Source organism: Triticum dicoccoides, chromosome 3A (assembly GCF_002162155.2).
Source record: "Triticum dicoccoides isolate Atlit2015 ecotype Zavitan chromosome 3A, WEW_v2.0, whole genome shotgun sequence".
Taxonomy (NCBI): Eukaryota; Viridiplantae; Streptophyta; class Magnoliopsida; order Poales; family Poaceae; genus Triticum; species Triticum dicoccoides.
In genome coordinates, this window is record NC_041384.1 from 410,937,725 (window position 1) to 410,963,901 (window position 26,177).

Below are 26,177 nucleotides of genomic sequence, written 5' to 3' on the forward strand. Positions count from 1 at the left end.
GTTGCTTCTATTTAGAATGTCATTCTCGTCTAGATCACGAGAGTCAGAGCGCTGTAGATGGGTGCGTTTTGGTGGTGTAGCAAGACTTCTTATGAACTATCATGTCTTGTTGTTTATGTCAGTAGTAGTCACTAGTCAGCGTTTGAATGTTGTATATATCGTTGTTTCGAACTACTTATTGTCTCGAACTGCTGGTGGGCTAAATGAGGGCATCACCATTCTCTAGTGTTCAGAGTATATCTCCTTTTTCAAGTTATAATTTGAGCTCGGTGTACTTTCGATGATGTACACTTGTTCGGGCCAGTGAGGTGTCGTTGAATATGGGCCGAGTAGTAATGCAATGCCAAACAGGTCAATTATGACTCTCAGGCCGGGCTCTCAAAAGATCCTCAAAAAATGACCAGGCTCTCAAAAAAGAAAGAATAAGGACTCTTAGGCCGACATGTGGGCGCCACCGGTGTTTTCATGCGCTTGCACACCGAGAGCATATTGGCGCGTGTTCAAAATTCATGCTACCTTTTCATCCCCAATCTCCCGCCCCTCCGCCACCTCTGGAATCTCCATTTCCCCCAAATCCCCCTCTTGTACTCCTTCTACTCAAGCACACTATCATGTCGCCAGTCAACGTGGATCTCCGAGCCGAAGATCCCGAGGTCTGTCCTGCCTTCAGGCGCTGCGTGCTGTCGCTCAACAGTGGCATGGCGGCGCTTGACGACCAGTTTATCGGCAAAGTGTTGATGATAACCATCAATGGCGACCAGCCACCCGTCTCGCCAGACGACCTTGTCAAAGCTCTTGGCATTATGCACGACATCCAAATAAGTGACTTGCTTGTCGAAGTCTGTCCGCCACCGGCTGGTTTCTTTGTCAGGTTCCGGATAACTTTCGACTGTAGTCGTGTTCGAATCTTCCCGGTGTTTGTTCTGCGATGGCGCGCTAGTGAGCTTTGATCGGTGGCACCCAGGGTGGGGCTCGGTGCCCTCTGAGCTTGAGTTTTTAACAATGCTTACCTTCCATAGCATGTCTCGACGTTCTTGGAATAGCGAGTCCATGAATGAGCTTATCAATGACCTTGGAGGTGAGATCTTAAGTATGCATGTTCCCCAGACAGCTGGGCTCTGACGGTTATGGCATGGATGAAGATGCCGTCCACCATACCGAAGGTGATTGGTGATAAGATACCGGTGCAGGAACCGGGGTTGTACTATTCGACGCCACCAAGGCCGTCGCGAACCACGTTAGGGATGTACCTATATCGAGTGTTCGTGCATGTCGAATAAGTGGTCAATCCATCAATCGAAGCCCTGCTGCCGCCGCTGGTGCCAGGGTCCGTTAGCGATGTCCATTATAGGAGTCAACGTCAGACTTTCCCCGTGTTGCTCGGAATGATGGATGGCACAGGGCCTACTCCATCACGTGGCGGAGGCCACTGCTTCTCTTGGGAGAAGAGGCAGGGTTGGCTGCCTGGATGTGCTATAATTTGAGGTAACAATTGAATCTTGTGAAATACTAATTAAATCCGAGCTATGGGTGTGAAGCATTGATGTGCCGGTACATTTGATTGTGACCTGTTCTATTTTTGTACCTGATTTTTAAAAAGTGTTGTACGTCAACTTAATGTGTTAGTAGAACTTATTATGTTGTATGTCTGTTTTCTTTGCACAACATTCAAGATATTTCCCCATCATTGATAAAGACGATGAACCGTTATGTACGAGTTCCATGTTTTCAACATAGCCCTACCCGTAGCAATCCATTGCTTCCACCCTGATTGTGCCGCTTGCGTGAAATTTTTGTATGCAAGTTCAGTGTGCTATGATGTTCTACATGATTGTGTCAACTATATAAGTTTTTACTGAGCATCAGCAATGCATATGGCTGAAAGATGTATTTTCGAGCATCGACCGATGGGTGTCTCTCCCACACAAACACACACAAGTGGGACCCATTGAATTATTTCTTCGCTCGTGACAGCTTTTAATTAGGTTCCACTATACTCTAACTTTTTTCATAACTTATTAATTAAGCTCAGTGAGTTCAAAAAGTTGTACAAAAGCCTTGTTTGGGCCTTTCCAGCATCGCTGAATGTGGGCTGAGTAGCTGATACGTCTCCAACGTATCTATACTTTTTTATTGTTCAATGCTATTATATTATCAACCTTGGATGTTTTATATGCATTTATATGCTATTTTATACGATTTTTGGGACTAACCTATTAACCTAGAGCCCAGTGGAAGTTTCTCTTTTTCCTTGTTTTTGAGTATCGCAGAAAAGGAAAACCAAACGGAATCCAATTGACCTGAAATTTCACGGAGATCATTTTTGGACCAGAAGAAGCCCACGGAGTACCGGAGATGGGCCAGAAGAGTCCCGAGGCCACCACGAGGGTGGGGGCATGCCCTACCCCCTGGGCACGCCCCCCTACCTAGTGGCCGCCTCAGAGACCCCCCTGACTTGTTCCCGACGCCAAAACCTCTTATATATACCCAAACTTCCAGAACATAACCTAGATGGGGAGTTCCGCCGCTGCAAGCCTTTGTAGGCACCGAAAACCAATCTAGACACGTTCCGGCACCCTGCCGGAGGGGGGAATCCCTCTCTGGTGGCCATCTTCATCATTTCGGCGCTCTCCATGATGAGGAGGGAGTAGTTCACCCTCGGGGCTGAGGGTATGTACCAGTAGCTATGTGTTTGATCTCTCTCTCTCTCTCATGTTCTTGATTCAGAACGATCTTGGTGTATCACGAGCGTTGCTATTATAGTTGGATCTTATGATATTTCTCCCCTTCTGCTCTCTTGTGATGGATTGAGTTTTCCCTTTGAAGTTATCTTATCGGATTGAGTCTTTAAGGATTTGAGAACACTTGATGTATGTCTTGCATGTGCTTATCTGTGGTGATAATGGGATATCACGTGATCCACTTGATGTATGTTTTCGTGATCAACTTGCGAGTTACGTGACCTCGTAAACTTATGCATAGAGGTTGGCACACATTTTCGTCTTGACTCTCCGGTAGAAACTTCTGGGCACTCTTTGAAGTTCTTTGTGCTGGTTGAATAGATGAATCTGAGATTGTGTGATGCATATCGTATAATCATACCCACAGATACTTGAGGTGACATTGGAGTATCTAGGTGACATTATGGTTTTGATTGATTTATGTCTTAAGGTGTTATTCTAATACGAACTCTAGGATAGATCAATCAGAAAGAATAACTTTGAGGTGGTTTCATACCCTACAATAATCTCTTCGTTTGTTCTCTGCTATTAGTGACTTTGGAGTGACTCTTTGTTCCCTGTTGAGGGACAGTTATATGATCCAATTATGTTATTATTATTGAGAGAGCTTGCACTAGTGAAAGTATGAACCCTAGGCCTTGTTTCAACGCATTGCAATACCTTTTTTGCTCACTTTTATCATTAGTTACCTTACTTATTTTATATTTTCAGATTACAAAAACCTATATCTACCATCCATATTTCACGTGTATCACCATCTCTTCGCCGAACTAGTGCACCTATACAATTTACCATTGTATTGGGTGTGTTGGGGACACAAGACACTCTTTGCTATTTGGTTGCAGGGTTGTTTGAGAGAGACCATCTTCATCCTATGCCTCCCACGGATTGATAAACCTTAGGTCATCCACTTGAGGGAAATTTGCTACTGCCCTACAAACCTCTGCACTTGGAGGCCCAACAACGTCTACAAGAAGAAGTTTGTGTAGTAGAAATCAAGCTCTTTTCTAGCGCTGTTGCCGGGGGGGTTAGTGCTTGAAGGTATATCTTTAGATCTTGCAATCGAATCTTTTAGTTTCTTGTTTTATCACTAGTTTAGTTTATAAAAGAAACTACACAAAAATGGAATTGAGGGCACCTCATATGCTTCATCTTTTTAATATCTTTCATGAAAATAAGGATTCCGATAATTGTGCCAAAATGCTAGAAGAAGAATGCATTAAAATGTTTGGCACTAAATCTTTGAATGATGAGCATGATTGCAATGTTGTTAGTACGAACTCTTTGAATATCCATAGTACTAATGATGATTGCACTAGTCATGATGAAAATGTCTCTTATAAGCATGTCGATTTTTGTGGAGTGCATAGGGTTTGCAAGTACACACCAAATAGGGAAGATAGATTTTGCAAGAGGCACAAGTATTTAGAAACTAAATGGTTGCAAGAAAGGCTAGATGTTTGTGCTGAAAATTTAAATTTTCTTAGCCATCCTTGTGAACTTTGCAATGAACATGGTCATTTAAATATCCGATGCAAATTGTTTCATGATCGAATCGTGTCCAAATATTGTGATGACTTGATTTCCCTTGCGCATCATAATGAACTTAGTTTGCTTCTGGGTTATGAAGAAATGGAATGTATAATTAAGGATATTCCGGAATTTTCCCTCGATAATGTTCTTGATTTTGATCTAGAGGAAATTTATATGTATTGTGCGGTGAATTGCATTGAAAATCCTTATATTGACAATTACATAAAGACAAGAAAACAAATAGAAGATGAAGAGAATACTAATGAAAGGGAAGAGACTTCCCATAATCCTCCTATTATTTCTTATGATGAATTAGGTAATGAGGAGGAGCCTTCTATTGAACCAATCTCATTAATAAGGAGCTCCAAAAAGAGGATTAAACCCACACATGATGTGGAGAAGAAAAAGAAAAGACGGAGAAACAAAGGTAAAAAGTCATCCCTCTCAAATGATGTTGCTCCTACTACTCATTGTGATGATATTAGTTGCTATAATATTGGTGTTATCCATACTATTAATGATGAGAGTGATTATGCTTATGATATGAAAAGGCCCAAGCTTGCGGATGCTATGTTTGATGAAAATGACATGTTTGAGAATTTATTTGCTGCAATTAATGTTTGTCCCAAGCTTGGGGATGATATGTTTTATGAAGATGATATTTTTAACCTCCCAAGTTTTGATATGCAAATTTATTATGATGATAGCATGCCTCCTATTTATGATGATTATATTGATGAAAGTGGGTTTGGAAGAGTGTCAACTTTAGGAAGTAATGATCCCATTATTTTGGAGGGTGTTGAGTCTTATTGTGACAATTATGAAAGTGGATTTGGAGAGGTCATGACTTTATTTAGTAATGATTCCACTATCTTGGAAGAGGTTTCAATCGATTATGATAAGAACAAAGTTGCTACTTATGATAATTATTGTGATGATACTTATGCTATAAAAAGTAGTGATGATTATATTTATAAAACTTGTCACGATTATGATTACCCTTTTTCTTAATTTTATTCTTTCAATGTGGAAACAATTTATAGTATTCGAGTTTCTTATGATACTCTCACTATTCTGAATGAGAAGAATTTTGCTTATGTGGAGAGTAGTGAAAAATTTATGCTTGTAGATAATGAAAAGAATGCTTTATGTCATGGTTACATTGTTGAATTCATTCATTATGCTACTGAAAATTATTATGAGGGAGGAACATATGCTTATAGGAATTGCAATAGTATCAAGTTTCCTCTCTATGTGCTTAAAGTTCTGAAGTTATGCTTGTTTTGCCTTCCTATGCTAGTTGATTATTGTTCCCATGAGTTGTTTGTTCACAAAATCCCTATGCATAGGAAGTTGGTTAGACTTAAATGTGCTAGTCATATTCTTCATGATGCTCTCTTTATGTTTCAATTCTTATCTTTTGTGTGAGCATCATTGAAATCATCATGCCTAGCTAGGGGCGTCAAACGATAGCGCTTGTTGGGAGGCAACCCAACTTTATTTTTGTTCTTTGCTTTTTTCTTATGTTTAGTAATAAATAATTAATCTAGCCTCTGTTTAGATGTGGTTTTATGTTTTAATTCGTGTTTGTGCCAAGTAGAACCTTTGGGAAGACTTGGGTGAAGTCTTTGCGATCTTGCTGTCAAAAACAGAAACTTTTGCGCTCACGAGATTAGCTACCATTTTTTACTGGAAAGTGCGCTTAGGTCGATTCTTTTTGAAGATGATTAATATACAAATTCCTCAGTACCACAAATTTATTTAAGAATTTTTGGAGTGACCTAAGTATTCGAATGATACAGATTACTACAGACTGTTCTGTTTTTGACAGATTCTGTTTTCATTGTGTTGTTTGCTTATTTTGATGAATCTATGAGTAGTATCGGAGGGTATGAACCATAGAGATGTTGGAATAAAGTAGGTTTAACACCAATATAAATAAATAATGAGTTCATTACAGTACCTTAAAGTGGTGGTTTGATTTCTTATACTAACGGAGCTTATGAGTTTTCTGTAAAGTTTTGTGTTGTGAAGTTTTCAAGTTTTGGTTAAAGATTCAATGGAATATGGAATAAGGAGTGGCAAGAGCCTAAGCTTGGGGATGACCAAGGAACCCCAAGGTAACATTCAAGGACAACCAAGAGCCTAAGCTTGGGGATTCCCCGGATGGCATCCCCTCTTTCGTCTTCGTTCATCGGTAACTTTACTTGGAGCTATATTTTTATTCACCACATGATATGTGTTTTTCTTGGAGCGTATTTTTTTTTTGTTTTGCTTGCTGTTTGAATAAAATACCAAGATATGAAATTCTTAAATGTTAGAGAGTCTTCACATAGTTGCATAATTATTCGACTACTCATTGATCTTCACTTATATTTTCCGGAGTAGTTTGTCGTTTGCTCTAGTGCTTCACTTATATTATTTTGAGAGTCTTTAGAACAACATGGTACTTTTTTGGGTTATAAAATTAGTCCTAATATGATAGGCAGACAAGATGGGTATAATAAAAACTTTCATATAGGTGCATTGAATTCTCTGAGAAGTTTGATACTTGATAATTGTTTTGAGATATGAAGATGGTAATATTAGAGTCGTGCTAGTTGAGTAATTGTGAATTTGAGAAATACTTGTGTTGAGGTTTGAAAGTGCCGTAGCATGGACGTATGGTAACCATTGTGTGACAAATTTGAAGAATGATGTGTTTCTTTGATTGTCCTCCTTATGAGTGGCGGTCGGGGACGGGCGATGGTCTTTTCCTACCAATCTATCCCCCTAGGAGCATGCGTGTAATGCTTGGTTCTTGATGACTTGTAGATTTTTGCAATAAGTATGTGAGTTCTTTATGACTAATGTTGAGTCCTTTCTCACCTTGAGAGTCGGTGCAAACTTCACCGGTGCATCTAAACCCTGTGATATGATACGCTCTGTCACACATAAACCTCCTTATATCTTCCTCAAAACAGCCACCATACCTACCTATTATGGAATTTCCATAGCCATTCCGAGATATATTGCCATGGAACTTTCCACCGTTCCGTTCATCATGACACACATCATCATTGTCATATTGCCTTGCGTGATCATGTAGTTGACATTGTATTTGTGGCAAAGCCACCATGCATAATTTATCATACATGTCACTCTTGATTCGTTGCCCATCCCGGTACACCGCCGGAGGCATTCATATAGAGTCATACTTTGTTCTAGTATCGAGTTGTAATCTTTGAGTTGTAAATAAATAGAAGTGTGATGATCATCATTAATAAAGCATTGTCCCAAAAAATAAATAAAAAGGCCAAATAAAATAAAATAAAATAAAGAAATAAAAGTGGACAATGCTACTATCCTTTTTTTCTACACTTGTGCTTCAAAGTAGCACCATGATCTTCATGATAGAGAGTCTCTTATTCTGTCACTTTCTTATACTAGAGGGAATTTTCATTATAGAACTTGGCTTGTATATTCCAACAATGGGCTTCCTTAAATACCCTAGGTCTTCGTGAGCAAGCAAGTTGGATGCACACCCACTTAGTTGCATTTGTTGAGCCTTCATACTCCTCGCATTGACATCAATTGATGGGCATCTCCATAGCCCGCTGATTAGCCGCGTCAATGTGAGACTTTCTCCTTTTTTGTCTTCTCCACACAACCCCCATCATTATATTCTATTCCACCCATAGTGTCCATGGCTCACGCTCATGTATTGCGTGAAAGTTGAAAAAAGTTTGAGAATACTAAAGTATGAAACAATTTCTTGGCTTGTCATCGGGGTTGTGCATGATGGGAGCATTTTGTGTGACGAAAATGAAGCATGGCCAAACTATATGATTTTGTAGGGATGAGCTTTCTTTGGCTATGTTATTTTGAGAAGACATAATTGCTTGGTTAGTATGCTTGAAGTATTATTGTTTTTATGTCAATATTAAAGTTTTGTCTTGAATCTTATGGATCTGAATATTCATGCCACAATAAAGAGAATTATGTTGAAAAATATGTTAGGTGGCATTCCACATCAAAAAAATATTTTTATCATTTACCTACTCAAGGACGAGCAGGAATTAAGCTTGGGGATGCTTGATACGTCTCCAACGTATCTATAATTTTTTATTGTTCCATGATATTATATTATCAACCTTGGATGTTTTATATGCTATTTTATATGATTTTTGGGACTAGCCTATTAACCTAGAGCCCAGTGCCAGTTTCTGTTTTTTCCTTGTTTTTGAGTATCGCATAAAAGGAAAACCAAACGGAGTCCAATTGACCTGAAATTTCACAGAGATCATTTTTGGACCAGAAGAAGCCCACGGAGTATCGGAGATGGGCCAGATCAGTCCTGAGGCCACCATGAGGGTGGGGGGTGCGCCCTACCCCCTGGGCGCGCCCCCTACCTCGTGGACGCCTCGGAGACCCCCCCTCCTGACTTGTTCCCGACGCCAAAACCTCTTATATATACCCAAACTTCCAAAACATAACCTAGATGGGGAGTTCCGCCGCCGCAAACCTTTATAGCCACCGAAAACCAATCTAGACCCGTTCTGGCACTCTACCGGAGGGGTTAATCCCTCTTTGGTGGCCATCTTCATCATCCTCGCGCTCTCCATAACGAGGAGGGAGTAGTTCACCCTCGGGGCTGAGGGTACGAACCAGTAGCTATGTGTTTGATCTCTCTCTCTCTCTCTCTCTCTCTCTCTCTCTCTCTCGTGTTCTTGATTCGGAACGATCTTGATGTATCACGAGCTTTGCTATTATAGTTGGATCTTATGATGTTTCTCCCCCTCTACTCTCTTGTGATGGATTGAGTTTTCCCTTTGAAGTTATCTTATCGGATTGAGTCTTTAAGGATTTGAGAACACTTGTTGTATGTCCTGCATGTGCTTATCTGTGGTGACAATGGGATATCACGTGATCCACTTGATGTATGTTTTGGTGATCAACTTGCGAGTTCCATGACCTCGTGAACTTATGCATAGGGGTTGGCACACGTTTTCGTCTTGACTATCCGATAGAAACTTTGGGGCACTCTTTGAAGTTCTTTGTGTTGGTTGAATAGATGAATCTGAGATTGTGTGATGCATATCATATAATCATACCCACGGATACTTGAGGTGGCATTGGAGTATCTAGGTGACATTAGGATTTCGGTTGATTTGTGTCTTAAGGTGTTATTCTAGTACGAACTCTAGGATAGATCGATCATAAAGAATAACTTTGAGGTGGTTTCGTACCCTACAATAATCTCTTCGTTTGTTCTCCGCTATTAGTGACTTTGGAGTGACTCTTTGTTGCATGTTGGGGGATAGTTATATGATCTAATTATGTTATTTTTGTTGAGAGAAGTTGCACTAGTGAAAGTATGAACCCTAGGCCTTGTTTCAACGCATTGCAATACCGTTTTCGCTCACTTTTATCATTAGTTACCTTGCTGTTTTTATATTTTCAGATTACAAAAACCTATATCTACCATCCATATTGCACTTATATCACCATCTCTTCGTCGAACTAGTGCACCTATACAATTTACCATTGTATTGGGTGTGTTGGGGACACAAGAGACTCTTTGCTATTTGGTTACAGGGTTGTTTGAGAGAGACCATCTTCATCCTACACCTCCCACGGATTGATAAACCTTAGGTCATCCACTTGAGGGAAATTTGCTACTGTCCTCGAAACCTCTACACTTGGAGGCCCAACAACGTCTACAAGAAGAAGGTTGTGTATTAGACATCAGTAGCCATGTAAAGTTGTATTGTACTACACAGGCCTTTTTTAACATCAGCAATGCAACTGGGCCGACGGTTGTACACAATATCCGGGTCAACTTGTTATTCTCCGCCTCGCTGGGCTTCCAATATTTCCTAGGAGGGATGCATTAGGCTTAACAATAAAATGGGCTTTAATAAATAATAAATGGGATGTAATTATAAAAACCGGGCAGTAACTATATAAAAAAGCACCAAACACATAATTAGTTTAAAAAATATTATTATTCGATTTCAAAAAATTTAATTTCGTTACTTGTTGCACGCGCAATATTTCATTGGATTTTTACGTAATACAAATTTATTTTGAAATTATATTTAATTTGACTACAAATTTTGGGATAAAAATATTTCGGATCCCATCAAAATGTGGGAAATTTTATTGAATTTTGTTTTGAGCGGTTGGTTGAAGAAATTATTAATCGTTGTCCTAGCTAGAAAATGGGTTGTACTTGTAACAAACTATAAATGGGCTGTCATAATTTCCATTAGAATTCAAAAATGGGCTATACATTCTTACAAATCGTAAATGGGATATATGTTTTCTGCCACACACTTGTGGGCCTACTAAGTTGACGCGTCCCCTAAAAAAACTAAGTTGACGCGTATGCAAGGCTTTGTCAACTTATAGTCAACACACAGTTCTAGCAGCAGTGGTCGTTGGATGTCCATCCAACGGATGTGTACTTCTTCTTCAATCTCGGATATTCTTGCTTCAGGCGCCCAAAAAATGATTCCTCCCCCTGACATCTGGGGCGCACCATTTCGGAGGCTGACCTGCGAGCCTACTAAGTTCAGCGTACCAAGGGCTATGTCAACTTAGTCGATATAAACGATTCTAGCTGCCGTGACCGTACGATGTCCATCCAACGGCCGTCGTGCTTCTTCAACCTATGGTCTTCTTGCCCCAGCCGGCCAAACCAGCGCCGGCCGTGCCGCCCGCTCCTGCCTCCCGTGTCCGGTTGTGCTGCCACCGTTGGCCATGTCATCCCTCTATACTCACCCACACCTCCTGTTATTCTCCGGCGATGGGAGCCTCACACCGCAGCCGAAGCAGTCAACCCACATACTCCCCTCCATGTGGGAATCCACTGCCGCGTCTTCTTCTGGCTCCGCGCCGTTCCCTTCCTAGGCCTCGCCGTCGTCCACCGCCTTGGTGCTCTCGGCGCGGCGTGGCCAATGTGGTGAACAAAGGACAACCATCGGAAGAGGACTTTAGGCGGTGTGGTTGATATCTGGACCACCAGCTACATCTTCGAACACAAGGGAGTACCTCCTTATTACTCGCAAAATAAAAATGATTCCTCCCCCTGATAGCTGGGACCGACCAGCTATATCTTCGCACGCAAGGAAGTGTGTCCTTATCCTCCCTGACCGCTAGGACCCACCTGGTCAAAGCGTACATAGCGTTGTCTGTCTGGTCGCGAACGTGTACGTACATACTGGTTGATCGGTCTCTTTGCAAGTATGAACCATGACCGAGTAAGTAGCGGCATGTGTCGTTGTAGAGCACCCGACATAGTAGTTCACGCAGTCCTGTCTAAGTCTTGTACAGGTACGTACAGCCACAGGGCAAAAAATACGGCCATGTATGTACATACGAGCGGGGTCTCGAGCGCGTACTCGCGCATATATACGGACGACCAGGGCTTGTGTACATGGAGAGGCAACGGACGGCAGCAACGGCGTCCTGTTCATCAGGCAGCGAACCGGCTGGGTCGGAACGGAGAATCAGCGTCCTGTTCATCGGGAGGCAACCGACTGGGTCGAAATGCGTCGTGTTCATCGGGAGCCGACCGTCTTGGACAGAACAGCTGATCAAAACGAGGCATGGCGTACCGCAGAATGGAGGAAACAGCCTTGTGTTCGACCGGCCATAGCCGAAACGGGATCCTGTTCATCGGGAGGGGTCTGGCGTACCGCAAAACGGAGGAAACGGCCTTGTGTTCGGGAGGGGTGTGGCGTAGTGCAAAACGGAGGAAACGGACTTGTGTTGGGGCGCTACGGTCGAAATGGGGGTCCTGCTCATCAGGAGGGGTGTGGCGTACCGCAAAAGGGGACTCCATGGGCTATTGTTCATCTTCACCGTCGACCTCCGCCAGCCTCCACGGGGTACTGTTTATCCAACCTCGACCTCCTCCAGCCTCCACCTGCGACTGTTCATCCACGGCGTCTCCCCTCCCGCCTCCACCAGCCACTGTTCATCCATGGGCTCTTGTTCATCTAGCCTCCACCGCTCCTCCACCAGCTAATGTTCAACTAGCCCTGTCCACGGGGTCCTGTTCAACCAACCCTCCATGGGCTACTGTTCATCTAGCCCTCCACGGGCTACTGTTCAACCAGCCCTCCACGGGGTCGTCTTGTTCATCCAGCCCTCCACGGGATCTTGTTCATCCACCCCCTACCGGCTCGATCGGGGTCCTATTCATCCAGCGTCAACGACCTCTACTACCATGGGGTCCTGTTCATCCAAACCCCCACCAGGAACTGTTCATCCAACCCCTCCCCCCAACAACGCTCACTGTTCATCAAGGGAAGGAGGCAGCATGTTCGATTGGCTTCAGTTAGTAGTAGTAGCGAAGGAATCGCTCGATCGGGTTTAGTTAATAGCCAGATCGATCGATCGCTCGAGTTCAGTAACGCGTAGCCTACAGTGCAATCGCTCGGGTTCAGTAGGCGAATGCCTTGCTCGGGTTCAGTTAGATCCCAATGCCTCGCACCCACACGCGTACGTGTACAAGAGAAACGTGCATCGCTCGGCCTCCGACCACCCACCGTAACCAGGAACTTCCCAATATTTTCCTCGCCCTCACTTCTACCATGGTTTTTTCCGTCATGGATGGCCCAAAGAATTTCTTGCAGCTGCGTCTTCGTCCCGCCCATGACGAAAAGCCCATTTTCTGTCATGATTTATTGTCATAGAAGTAGGAGACCACCACATCCATGATGATATCGGGTTTTGTCACAATATCATCATAGAAGTGTCATAAGCATGACAGAAAAAAATCGTTCGGCCCAAAATGTCACATATGTGTCTTTTTATGTAGTGTATGTACCAGTAGCTATGTGTTTGATCTCTCTCTCGTGTTCCTGATTTGGCACGATCTTGATGTATCGCGAGCTTTGCTATTATAGTTGGATCTTATGATGTTTCTCCCCCTCTACCTTCTTGTAATGGATTGAGTTTTCCCTTTGAAGTTATCTTATCGGATTGAGTCTTTAAGGATTTGAGAACACTTGATGTATGTCTTGCATGTGTTTATTTGTGGTGACAATGGGATATTCACGTGATCTACTTGATGTATGTTTTGGTTATCAACTTGCGAGTTATGTGACCTTGTGAACTTATGCATAGGGGTTGGCACGCGTTTTCATCTTGACTCTCTGGTAGAAACTTTGGGGCACCCTTTGAAGTTCTTTGTGTTGGTTTGAATAGATGAATTTGAGATTGTGTGATGCATATCGTATAATCAAACCCACGAATACTCGTGGTGACATTGGAGTATCTAGGTGACATTAGGGTTTTGGTTGATATGTGTCTTAAGGTGTTATTTTAGTAAGAACTCTAGGGCTGTTTGTGACACTTATAGGAATAACCCAATAGATCGATCAGAAAGAATAACTTTGAGGTGGTTTTGTACCAAATTTCTTCGTTTGTTCTCCACTATTAGTGACTTTGGAGTGACTCTTTGTTGCATGTTGAGGGATTGTTATGTGATCAAATTATGTTATCATTGTTGAGAGAACTTGCACTAGTGAAAGTATGAACCCTAGGTCTTGTTTCGAAGCATTGCAATACCGTTTTTGCTCACTTTTACCACTTACTACCTTGCTGTTTTTATATTTTTTAGATTACAAAAACCTATATCTACCATCCATATTGCACTTGTATCACCATCTCTTCGCCAAACTAGTGCACCTATACAATTTACCATTGTATTGGGTGTGTTGGGGACACAAAAGACTCTTTTTTATTTGGTTGCGGGGTTGTTTGAGAGAGACCATCTTCATCCTACGCCTCCCACGGATTGATAAACCTTAGGTCACCCACTTGAGGGAAAATTGCTACTATCCTACAAAACTCTATACTTGGAGGCCCAACATGAGTCTACAAGAAGAAGGTTGCGTAGTAGACATCACTAACCTATTGACATAGTGCCAAGTGATAGTTGCTATTTTTTGCATGTTTTTTACATCGCAGGTAATCAGTATCAAACGGAGTCCAAACAGAGTGAAACTTTTTGTGGATTTTTTTGGGCCAGAAGACATCCAATGGGCCGGAGAAGCGCCTAGGGGGTCCTCCGAGGGGAGCACAACCCACCAGGGCGCGCCTGGAGGCCCAGGCGCGCCCTGGTGGGTTGTGCCCACCTCGGGTGCCCCCAGACCACCTCTTTACTCTATAAATACCCCAATATTCCAGAAACCCTAGGGGAGTCAATAAGAATCAATTCCAGCCGCCGTAGAGTCCAGAACCACCATATCCAATGTAGACACCATCACGGAGGGTTCATCATGTCCATTGGTGCCTCTCCGATGATGCGTGAGTAGTCTTTTGTAGAACTTCGGGCCCGTAGTTAGTAGCTAGATGGCTTCCTCTCTCTCATTTGATTCTAATACAATGGTCTCTTGGAGATCCATATGATGTAATTCTTTTGCGGTGTGTTTGTTGGGATCCGATGAACTTTGAGTTTATGATCAGATCTATCTCTTTTTATCCATGAAAGTTATTTCAGTCTTCTTAATCTCTTATATGCATGATTGCTTATAGCCTCGTATTTCTTCTCTGATATTTGGGTTTTGTTTGGCCAACTTGATCTATTTATCTTGCGATGGGAAAAGGTGCTTTGTGACGGGTTCGATCTTACGGTGCTTGATCCCAGTGACAAAAGGGGAACCGACACGTATGTATTGTTGCCATTAAGGATAACAAGATGGGGTCTATTTCTACATAAATAGATCTTGTCTACATCATGTCATCATTCGTATTGCATTACTCCATTTCTCCATGAACTTAATACACTAGATGCATGCTGGACAGCGGTCGATGTGTGGAGTAATAGTAGTAGATGCAGGCAGGAGTCAGTCTACTAATCTTTGATGTGATGCCTATATAATGATCATTGCCTGGATATCGTCATGATTATTTGAAGTTCCATCAATTTCCCAACAGTAATTCGTTTACCGACCATTTGCTATTTTTCTCGAGAGAAGCCACTAGTGAAACCTACGCCCCCCGGGTCTCTTCTTTAATATATTTGCCTTTGCGATCTATTTTCCTTTGCTTTTATTTTCAGATCTATTAAACCAAAAATTCCTTGCTGCAATTTATTTTATTTGGCGTTCAATCTATCATTTATTACAACTCTCTCACGTCCGTTTGCCAATTTCTGGCGTCGTTACCCGAAAGGGATTGACAACCCTTTTACACGTCGGGTTGAGAGTATTTGTTATTTGTGTGCAGGTGTTGTTTACATAGTGTTGCTTGGTTCTCCTACTAGTTCGATAACCTTGGTCTCATCACTGAGGGAAATACCTACCATTGTTGTGCTGCATCATCCCTTCCTCTTTGGGGAAATATCGGCGTAGTTCTAGCAGACATCAGCGGGGCGCGGCCGGATGGGCGGCCAGTGAAGGCCAGAGAAGGGTGATACGTCTCCAACATATCTACAATTTTTATTGTTCCATGCTATTATATTATCAACCTTTGATATTTTATATGCATTTATATGCTATTTTATATGATTTTTGGGACTAATCTATTAACCTAGAACCCAGCGCCAATTTCTGTTTTTTCCTTGTTTTTGAGTATTACAGAAAAGGAAAACCAAACGGAGTCCAATTGACCTGAAAATTCACGGAGATAATTTTTGGACCAGAAGATGCCCAAGGAGTACCGGACATGGGCAGAAGAGTCGCGAGGCCACCACGAGGGTGGGGGCGCGCCCCCCTACCTCATGGCCGCCTTAGGGACTCCCCTGACTTTTTCCTGACTCCAACACCTCTTATATAACCCCAAACTTCCAGAAAGAAACCTAGATCGGGAGTTCTGCCGCCGCAAGCCTCTGTAGCCACAAAAACTCAATCTAGACCCGTTCCGGCACCCTGCCAGAGGGGGGGAATCCCTCTTCGGTAGCCATCTTCATTATCCCGGCACTCTCCATGACGAGGAGGGAGTAGTTCACCCTCGGGGCTAAGGGTATGTACCAGTAGCTATGTCTTTGATCTCTCTATCTCGTGTTCTTGATTCAGCACGATCTTGATGTATCGCGAGCTTTGCTATTATAGTTGGATCTTATGATGCTTCTCCCCCTCTACTCTCTTGTGATTAATTGAGTTTTCCCTTTGAAGTTATCTTATCGGATTGAATCTTTAAGGATTTGAGAACACTTGATGTATGTCTTGCATGTGCTTATCTGTGGTGACAATGGGATATCACGTGATCCACTTAATGTATGTTTTGGTGATCAACTTGCGAGTTCCGTGACCTCGTGAACTTATGCATGGGGCTTGGCACATGTTTTCGTCTTGACTCTCCGATAGAAACTTTGGGGCACTCTTTGAAGTTCTTTGTGTTGGTTGAATAGGTGAATCTGAGATTGTGTGATGCATATCATATAATCATACCCACGGATACTTGAGGTGACATTGGAGTATCTAGGTGACATTAGGGTTTTGGTTGATTTGTGTCTTAAGGTGTTATTCTAATACGAACTCTAGGATAGGTTGAACGGAAAGAATAACTTCGTGTTATTTTACTACGAACTCTTGAATACATCAATCAGAAAGGATAACTTTGAGGTGGTTTCGTACCCTACAATAATCTCTTCCTTTGTTCTCCGCTATTAGTGACTTTAGAGTGACTCTTTTTTGCATGTTGAGGGATAGTTATATGATCCAGTTATGTTATTATTGTTTAGAGAACTTGCACTAGTGAAACTATGAACCCTAGGCTTTGTTTCCTAGCATTGCAATACCATTTACGCTCACTTTTATCATTAGTTACCTTTCTGTTTTTATATTTAAGATTACAAAAACCTATATCTACCATCCAAATTGCACTTGTATCACCATCTCTTCACGGAACTAGTACACCTATACAATTTACCATTGTATTGGGTGTGTTGGGGACACAAGAGACTCTTTGTTATTTGGTTGTAGGGTTGCTTGAGAGAGACCATCTTCATCCTACGCCTCCCACGGATTGATAAACCTTAGGTCATCCACTTGAGGGAAATTTGCTACTGTCCTACAAACCTCTACACTTGGAGGCCCAACAACATCTACAAGAAGAAGGTTGTGTAGTAGACATCAAGCTCTTTTCTGGCGCCGTTGCCGAGGAGGTTAGCGCTTGAAGGTATATCTTTAGATCTTGCAATTGAATCTTTTAGTTTCTTGTTTTATCACTAGTTTAGTTTATAAAAGAAATTTTAAAAAATGGAATTGAGGATACCTCATATGCTTCATCTTTTTAATGTCTTTCATGAAAATAAGGATTCCGATAATTGTGCCAAAGTGTTAGAAGAATAATGCATTAGAATGTTTGGCACTAAATTTTTGTATGATGAGCATGACTGCAATGTTGTCAGTATGAATTCTTTGAATACCCATCATGCTAATGATATGCAAAGCCACAAGCTTGGGGATGCTATGTTTGACGAAGATGATATTTTTTGTCCCCAAGTTTTGATGAGCATATTTATTATGATGAAAGCATGCCTCCTATTTATGATGATTATATTGATGAAAGTGGTTTCGGAGAGTCCATGACTTTATTCAGTGATGAATCCACTATTTCGGAAGAGGTTCCAATTGATTATGAGAACAAAGTTGCTATCTATGATGATTATTGTGATGACATGTATGCTATAAAGAACAATGATAACCATGAAATTTGTCATCATGATTTTAATTTTCAATTGGATTATGCCTCACATGATAGTTATTTTGTTGAGTTTGCTCCCACTACTATTCATGAGAAGAATTTTGCTTATGTGGAGAGTAGTAAATTTTCTATGCTTGTAGATCATGAAAAGAATGCTTTATGTGATAGTTATATTGTTGAATTCATTCATGATGCTACTGAAAATTATTATGAGGGAGTAATATATGTTTGTAGGAATTGTAATAATATCAAGTTTCCTCTCTATGTGCTTAAAAACTTGAAGTTATGCTTGTTTTGCCTTCCTATGCTAGTTGATTATTGTTCCCATAAGTTGTTTGCTCACAAAATCCCTATGCATAGGAAGTGGATTAGACTTAAATGTTCTAGTCATATTCTTCATGATTCTCTCTTTATGTTTCAATTCTTATCTTTTATGCGAGCATCATTGAAATCATCATACCTAGCTAGGGGCGTTAAACGATAGCGCTTGTTGGGAGGCAACCCAATTTTATTTTTGTTCCTTGCTTTTTTTCCTTTTTAGTAATAAATAATTCATCTAGCCTCTGTTTAGATATGGTTTTATGTTTTAATTAGTGTTTGTGCCAAGTAGAACCTTTGGGAAGACTTGGGTGAAGTCTTTGTGATCTTGCTGTAAAAAACAAAAAACTTTAGTGCTCACGATATTAGCTACCATTTTTTACTGGAGAGTGATATTAAGTTGATTATTTTTGAAGATGATTAATAGACAAATTACTCACGTCCACCAATTTATCTCAGAATTTTATGAGTTACATAAGTATATGTTTGATACAGATTACTATAGACTGTTCTGTTTTTGACAGATTCTGTTTTCTATGTGTTGTTTGCTTATTTTGATGAATCTATGAGTAGTATAGGAGGGTATGAACCATAGGGAAGTTGTAATACAGTATATATTACACCAATATGAATTTAGAATGAGTTCACAATAGTACCTAAGTGGTGATTTATTTTCTTATACTAACGGAGCTTAAGAGTTTTCTGTTAAGTTTTGTGTTGTGAAGTTTTCAAGTTTTGGGTAAAGATTCGATGGACTATGGAATAAAGAGTGACAAGAGCCTAAGCTTGAGGATGCACAAGGCACCCCAAGGCAATATTCAAGGACAACCAAGAGCCTAAGCTTGGGGATTCCCTGGAAGGCATCCCCTCTTTCATCTTCGTTCATCGGTAACTTTACTTGAGGCTATATTTTTATTCACCACATGATATGTGTTTTTGCTTGGAGCGTCATTTTATTTTATTTTGTTTTGCTTTATGTTTGAATAATATACCAAGATGTGAAAGTCTTAAATGTTAGAGAGTCTTCACATAGTTGAATAATTATTCGACTACTCGTTGATCTTCACTTATATCTTTCGGAGTAGTTTGTCATTTGCTCTAGTGCTTCACTTATATCTTTTTAGAGCACGATAGTGGTTCTATTTTGAAGAAATTATTGATCTCTCATGCTTCACTTATATTATTTTGAGAGTCCTGAACATTATGGTAATTTGCTTTGGTTATGAAACTAGTCCTAATATGATGGGCATCCAAAATAGGGATATAATAAAAACTCTCATATAAAGTGCATTGAATACTATGAGAAGTTTGATGCTTGATGATTGTTTTGAGATACGAAGATGGTGATATTAGAGTCGTGCTAGTTGAGTAATAGTGAAATGTAAAAATACTTGTGTTGAAGTTTGCAAGTCCCGTAGCATGCACGTATAGTAATCGTTGTGTAACAAATTTGAAACATGAGGTGTTCTTTGATTGTCTTCCTTATGAGTGGAAGTCGGGGACGAGCGATGGTCTTTTCCTACCAATCTATCCCCCTAGGAGCATGCGCGTAATGCTTGGTTTTTGATGACTTGTAGATTTTTTTAGTAAGTATGTGAGTTCTTTATGACTAATGTTGAGTCCATGGATTATACGCACTCTCACCCTTCCATCGTTGCTAGCCTCTTCGGTACCATGCATTGCCCTTTCTCACCTTGAGAGTTGGTGCAAACTTCGCATGTGCATCCAAACCCCGTGATATGATACACTCTGTCACACATAAACATCCTTATATCTTCCTCAAAACAACCACGATACCTACCTATTATGGCATTTCCATAGCCATTCCGAGATATATTGCCATGCAACTTTCCACCGTTCCGTTTATTATGACACGCTTCATCATTGTCATATTGCCTTGCATGATCATGTAGTTGACATCGTATTTGTGGCAAAGCCACCATGCATAATTTCATACATGTCACTCTTGATTCATTGCCCATCCCGGTACACCGCCGGAGGCATTCATATAGAGTCATACTTTGTTCTAGTATCGAGTTGTAATCATTGAGTTGTAAATAAATAGAAGTGTGATGATCATCATTAATAGAGCATTGTCCCGGAAAAAAGGCCAAATAAAAAAAAGAAAATAAAGGAAAGGCCAAATAAAAAAAGGAAAAATAAATAAAAGGGACAATGCTACTATCCTTTTTCGACACTTGTGCTTCAAAGTAGCACCATGATCTTCATGAAAGAGAGTCTCTTATATTGTCACTTTCATATGCTAGTGGGAATTTTTTCATTATAGAAATTGGCTTGTATATTCCAACAATGGGCTTCCTCAAATGCCCTAGGTCTTCGTGAGCAAGCAAGTTGGATGCACACCCACTTAATTTCTTTTGTTGAGCTTTCATACATTTATAGCTCTAGTGCATCCGTTGCATGGCAATCCCTACTCGCATTGACATCAATTTATGGGCATCTCCATAGCCCGTTGATTAGCCGCGTCAATTTGAGACTATCTCCTTTTTTGTCTTATCCACACAACCCCCATCATTATATTCTATTCCACCCATAGTGCTATGTCCATGGCTCACGCTCATGTATTGCGTGAAAGTTGAAAAAAGTTTGAGATTACTTAAGTATGAAACAATTGCTTGGCTTGTCATCGGGGTTGTGCATGATGAGAGCATTTTTGTGTGACGAAAATGAAGCATAGACAAACTATATGGTTTTGTAGGGATAAGCTTTATTTGGCCATGTTATTTTGAAAAGACATGACTGCTTAGTTAGTATGCTTGAAGTATTATTATTTTTATGTCAATAATAAACTTTTGTCTTGAATCTTATGGATCTGAATATTCTTGCCACAATAAAGAAGATTACATTGATAAATATGTTAGGTAGCATTCCACATAAAAAATTCTATTTTTATCATTTACCTACTCGAGGACGAGCAGGAATTAAGCTTGGGGATGCTTGATACGGCTCCAACGTATCTATAATTTTTGATTGTTCCATGCTATTATATTGTCAACCTTGGATGTTTTATATGCATTTATATGCTATTTTATATGATTTTTGGGACTAACCTATTAACCTAGAGCCTAGTGTCAGTTTCTTTTTTCCTTGTTTTTGAGTATTGTAGAAAAGGAGAACCAAACGGAGTCCAATTGACCTGAAAATTCACGGAGATAATTTTTGGACCAAAAGAAGCCCACGGAGTAATGAACATGGGTCAGAAGAGTCCCGAGGCCACCACGAGGGTGGGGGGCGCGCCCCCTACCTCGTGGCCGCCTCGGCAACTGTCGGGGAAACTGATCCACGAACACCTATGGGGCCGGCGGACCGGGCCCCTTTCGGTTCGGCGGGGGGCGGAGGTTGCACGAAGAGCGGATCGAGGCGAAGCACACGAGCAGTTTACCCAGCTTCGGAGCTCTCCGGAGAGATAACACTCCTACTGCTGCTTGTCTGGTTGAATTATCTGGTGTTCTTGCTCTTGAGCGAGAGAGTGTGATGTTTCCTGTGCTATGAACAAATCGAAGCCGACTGTCTGAGGCTCCGAACCGAACCCCCTCTACATTGCGCATGGGCCTACTTTTATACACTAAAGGGGTCACCGACAGGTGGCAACGCAAAGGAGGGTAAAAACGTAAAAAGCGAGGTAGTTGGTACAGTTGCTTGTATAGTGCACCCTACCTAACCCTGACGGCAGGGGACAAGGGCATTAAATGCCTGTTTGAGTCACCCGAACAGTGCAGAAAAGGACCGTTAGGGGCGCCACCGTCCGCCACGATGGCAATCTTGTCAGCTTCGCATGCCACTGCGCACCGCTGGCTGCACAGCCTCCCGCCACGCGCGCCCGGAGAGGCCCCCAGAGCAACACGTTGGTGGATGCGCTGGAGCGTGGGCGCAGAGTGGCCGCCTGCCGCGGCAAGCGCCTTGCCGCTGTTGTTATCTTGCCGGGTCCAGAAGCTCGTCGCTCACCGGGCCCCGGGGTACCTTGTTTAGCCTTCCCGGCAAGCTCCTCTTGCCGGGGCCTTGCTGCCTTGCCGGAGCACGTGACGCGTCGCGGCAAGTTCCTTGGAGCGCCTTGGTTGGCCTTCCCGGCAAGCTCCTCTTGCCGGGGTCTTGTCTCCTTAGCTTAAATACTTTGTTCTTGGATGGCTCCAAGGGAACCTTGGGGGATCTTGGCGTTCGCCCGGCAAGCCTTTGCCGCGGGGTGCTGCAACTGCCCGTGCACAAGTTCGGGGTACTAGGGTACCCCTATTCTAGTACACCGACAGGAGCCCCCGGGCCTGGGCCAGACACGGTGCCGAGCGCTGTTGGGCCAGGCCCAAGACAGGGCACGGGCACACGCGGGCTGGGCCACGCCAAATCTTGTTCCGTATCCATCGCACTCTCCCATAACGGCACGCGTTGAATGCGGCATCGTGGGAGAGATAGTGGGTGGTTGTTTATTTGGAAGGCCGAAATGTCCGCCCCGTCCCTCTTTATAAGCAGAGGAAACAGGGGCAGTTCTTTCCCCCTCGCTGGTTGCTGCTACTCCTTCTTCACAAACTCCACTGCTCCCCCCTTGTTCTCGAAGCTGAGAGAGCAGCGCTCCGCCCCCCCCCCATTGCCACCAGCACCACCATGCCGTCGACCTTCTCCACCACCTCCGCCATGGCCCAGAAAGCCGACAAGGGAAAGGGTGTGAAGTCGGCCGAGGCGCAGCGGCTCGCGGCGCTGCGGAAGGAGCGGGCGATCTTCACCCCCCAGCTCGGCGTGCAGGAGCTGAGGGAGTACTTCTACCTCTTTTGGGCGACGGAGACGCGTGCGCATCCGCGCACGAGGGTACTCCCGGCCGCTGCCTCGGAGTCGGCTCCAAATGGGTACCCGTTCTTCCCGCTATTCTTCTATTGCGGGCTCTGCCCGCCCTTCTTGGAGTTCTTCTGTGATATTATGAACACATATGGCTTCCGCCTCCTTGACTTCACCCCCAATGTTGTCCTGACCATGGCAGTTTTCGCACACTTGTGCGAAAACTTTGTCGGAGTCCACCCTAGTGTTGCCCTTTTCCGCCACTTCTTCATACCTCGGGTGGAGAGAGGAGAGCCGCTTGCCGGAGGGATTGCCTGGGTCTCGAGAGTCGGCAAGAAAGAGGCGTACTTGGAGGGTGAGCTTCGCAGCAAGTGGGAGGAGTGGAGAGCGGAGTGGTGTTGGATCGTCGAGGAGGATCCGCAGCCCTTCACCGTCGTGCGCCAAACTCCAATAGTGTGCAGCAATGACTGGAGCAACGTGGCCCCGGAAGACGAGAGGCTGAAGATCGCCATCACTAGGATTCTTCGCCTCAGGCTTGCCGGGCTCACCGTAGGTGCTGTCGGGGCAGATTTCCTCCGCCGCCGCATTGCCCCCCTGCAGGAGAGGAGGAGGCCCGCCTGGGAATTCAAGAATTCGGCGGACATCATGAGGCTGCGGCCGGGCCTTAACTACAACTTCACTGTCTTGGAGTTGGACGCAATGCTCTTGGAATTATTCAAACGCGACCCCCAGCACCCATTCACATTGCCGAGGGGCGTAGTTCCTTTGTGCAATAACTCTTCGCTTGACCGGATCCGCGCCATGATGCCGTTGTGCGATTCACACGGCATCGTCCCAACTTGGCAAGAGCCTGCGGATGATGTTGTGCGAGCGTTCTTCGACACCTTGGAGGAAGTGCCGGTCCGTGCCGACAAGCAGAAGAGCCTCACCCATGACACCACCGACGAGGAGCTGTAGCTCATCGCTACTAGGGCGGAAGAGGCTACGGCCGCAGCTGCTGCGGGTGTGTTCGGGTTTACTGTGGAGGAGGCGGAGGCTGCAGAGGCGGCAAACCTTGCCGAACGCGCGGAGTTCATGGGCGAGGAGGAGCCTGCCGGTTCCGAAGCCGAGTCGAGCGAGGCCGGCGAGGAGGAGGCTGAACCTTCAGAGAGCTTGCCACAGGCGGAGCCCCTGGCCCCGCCAAGGAGGCGCCTTCGCAGGGCCTGGGACGCAGTAGGGCGGCAGCCGGCTCCACAGCCACCGAGCCGCGCGACGCGCTCTACCACGGCAAGCAATGTTGCCGCGGGAGCGCCTCACGCAGCAGCGGCAACTGGAGCGGGATCTTCCCGGGCCACTGCCACTGCCCCCGCCAAGCGGGCAAGGGATCCTACTCCTCCACCTCGCCGCACCGGAGGAGGGCCGGACTTCGGTCTTTTCGCGCTCAGCTCCGACGAGGAGGAAGAAGAGTGAGTTTCTTTGGTGCTCTTATAATCCTTCAATCTTGCTGTTTATATCTTGTATCTGACTTGCTCCAATCCGGACTCCTTTCTTTTCAGAACACTGGCCCAGAGAGCGGCGAAGAGGGCCAAGGCCGCGGTGATCGTCATCGAGGATGACCCCATCGTGTCGGCAAGAGGTGGGCCCGAGACCACCTTGACGGACCCGGCAATCACCCCTCGGAGCAGCCCCCAGCGCAGCCCCTAGCGTAAGTTCATAGTTTAGCCTTCTGCTGCCGGGCGCGCTTGAGTGCTTTTTCCTTTGTTGATATCTTTCTTGTTGACTTGTGCAGGAGCAGAGCAGCCTCATCAGGAGCGCCCGGAGGCTGGCCCCGAAGTGCCACCTGCTTCGACTGCGTCGCCAAGGGAGGAGTCCCCGGCAAGGGAGCGTTCTCCAGCAAGGGGGGACTCTCCGGCAAGGGACGGCACTGCTGATCCTGCGGCGACCGAGGCCGCAACTGAAGATCTTGGCGCAGGTAATCCACTTGCCCAGAAACTTTCCCTTGGGTTCTGCTTCTTCTGTTTTTCCTTTCTTGGATTTTTGATTGATTTTCCTCCCTTCTTCGTTCTTCAGACCCATCTTCGGCTGAGCCAATGGAGACAGAGGGCGCCGGCGAGGAAGCTGCCGGTGCTGATGAGACCGCCGGCTAGGAGGCCACCGGGGCTGCTGCTGCAGAAGCCGGCGAGGGGTCGGGCGATCGCACTGACGACCCTGAGGCCGCAGGAGCGCTGGGCGCTGCACCGACCGCCGAACCCTCTGTCGCTTCCGCGGAGCCGAGCTCCGAGGAGCCCCAGCCCGGCGCCTACTTGCAGGCCGGTGACAACATCTTCATCAAGCTACCCTGGGCGTCGAGCTCCAGGGCGCCGGTCGAGGGGGAGACTTTTGACGGGGAGGTGCTCGCCTCTGCTGGACTGTCATTGGTTGACGCGCCCGGCAGTAGCAGCGGCGAGGCTGAGGAGGAGCAGCTGCTGCGGAAGCTGCTGTCACTCTACCGCACCCGGCAAGCCAAGCTGGCTTCCCGGGAAGCGCTTGTCGCGAAGGCGGGAGTTGACATGGAGAAGCGCGCGGAGGAGCTCAGGGGACAAAATCAAGAAGCTCTCCGGTCCCTGGCGCAGGAGCGGGAGCGAGTAGACGAGGAGCGCACGGCCTTTCTTCTCGAGAAAGCTAAGGTTGAAGAGAATCAAAGGCTGGCTGCCGAGAGGCAGTCTACGCGGGAAGGTGAACTAGTGCAGCGGAAGGCCCATCTCGACAGCTACGAGGAAGAGCTTGTCGAGCGCGAGCGAGCACTTGGCCGGGCGCTCAAGGAGGCAAAGGACGCCGCGGCAACTGCAGAGGCCGCCAAGAAAGAGCTAGAGGAGAAGGTGGCGCGGCTGGAGGCCGACATTGGGAAGAGCGGCGAGGAGCTTGCCGCGCTCAAGCGTGAGCGCGAGAAGGATGCTGCCGCCCACAGTGAGCTGCAAGGCCTTCTCGCTGAAAGGGGCAAGGAGCTCAGCGCCGCCAAGGATTCCAAAGCAGACCTGAAGCTGAAGCTGGCCACGCTGACGCAGACGCTGGAGGCCGCCAAGGAGCGGGAGAAGACCTTGGCGGAGAAGGTCAAGGCTGACGCGGCGCTGTTGGAGAGCATTGCAGTTACCCAGAACTCGTTCAGAGACACAGTGGAGCACTGGACCGAAGGTCTGGTGA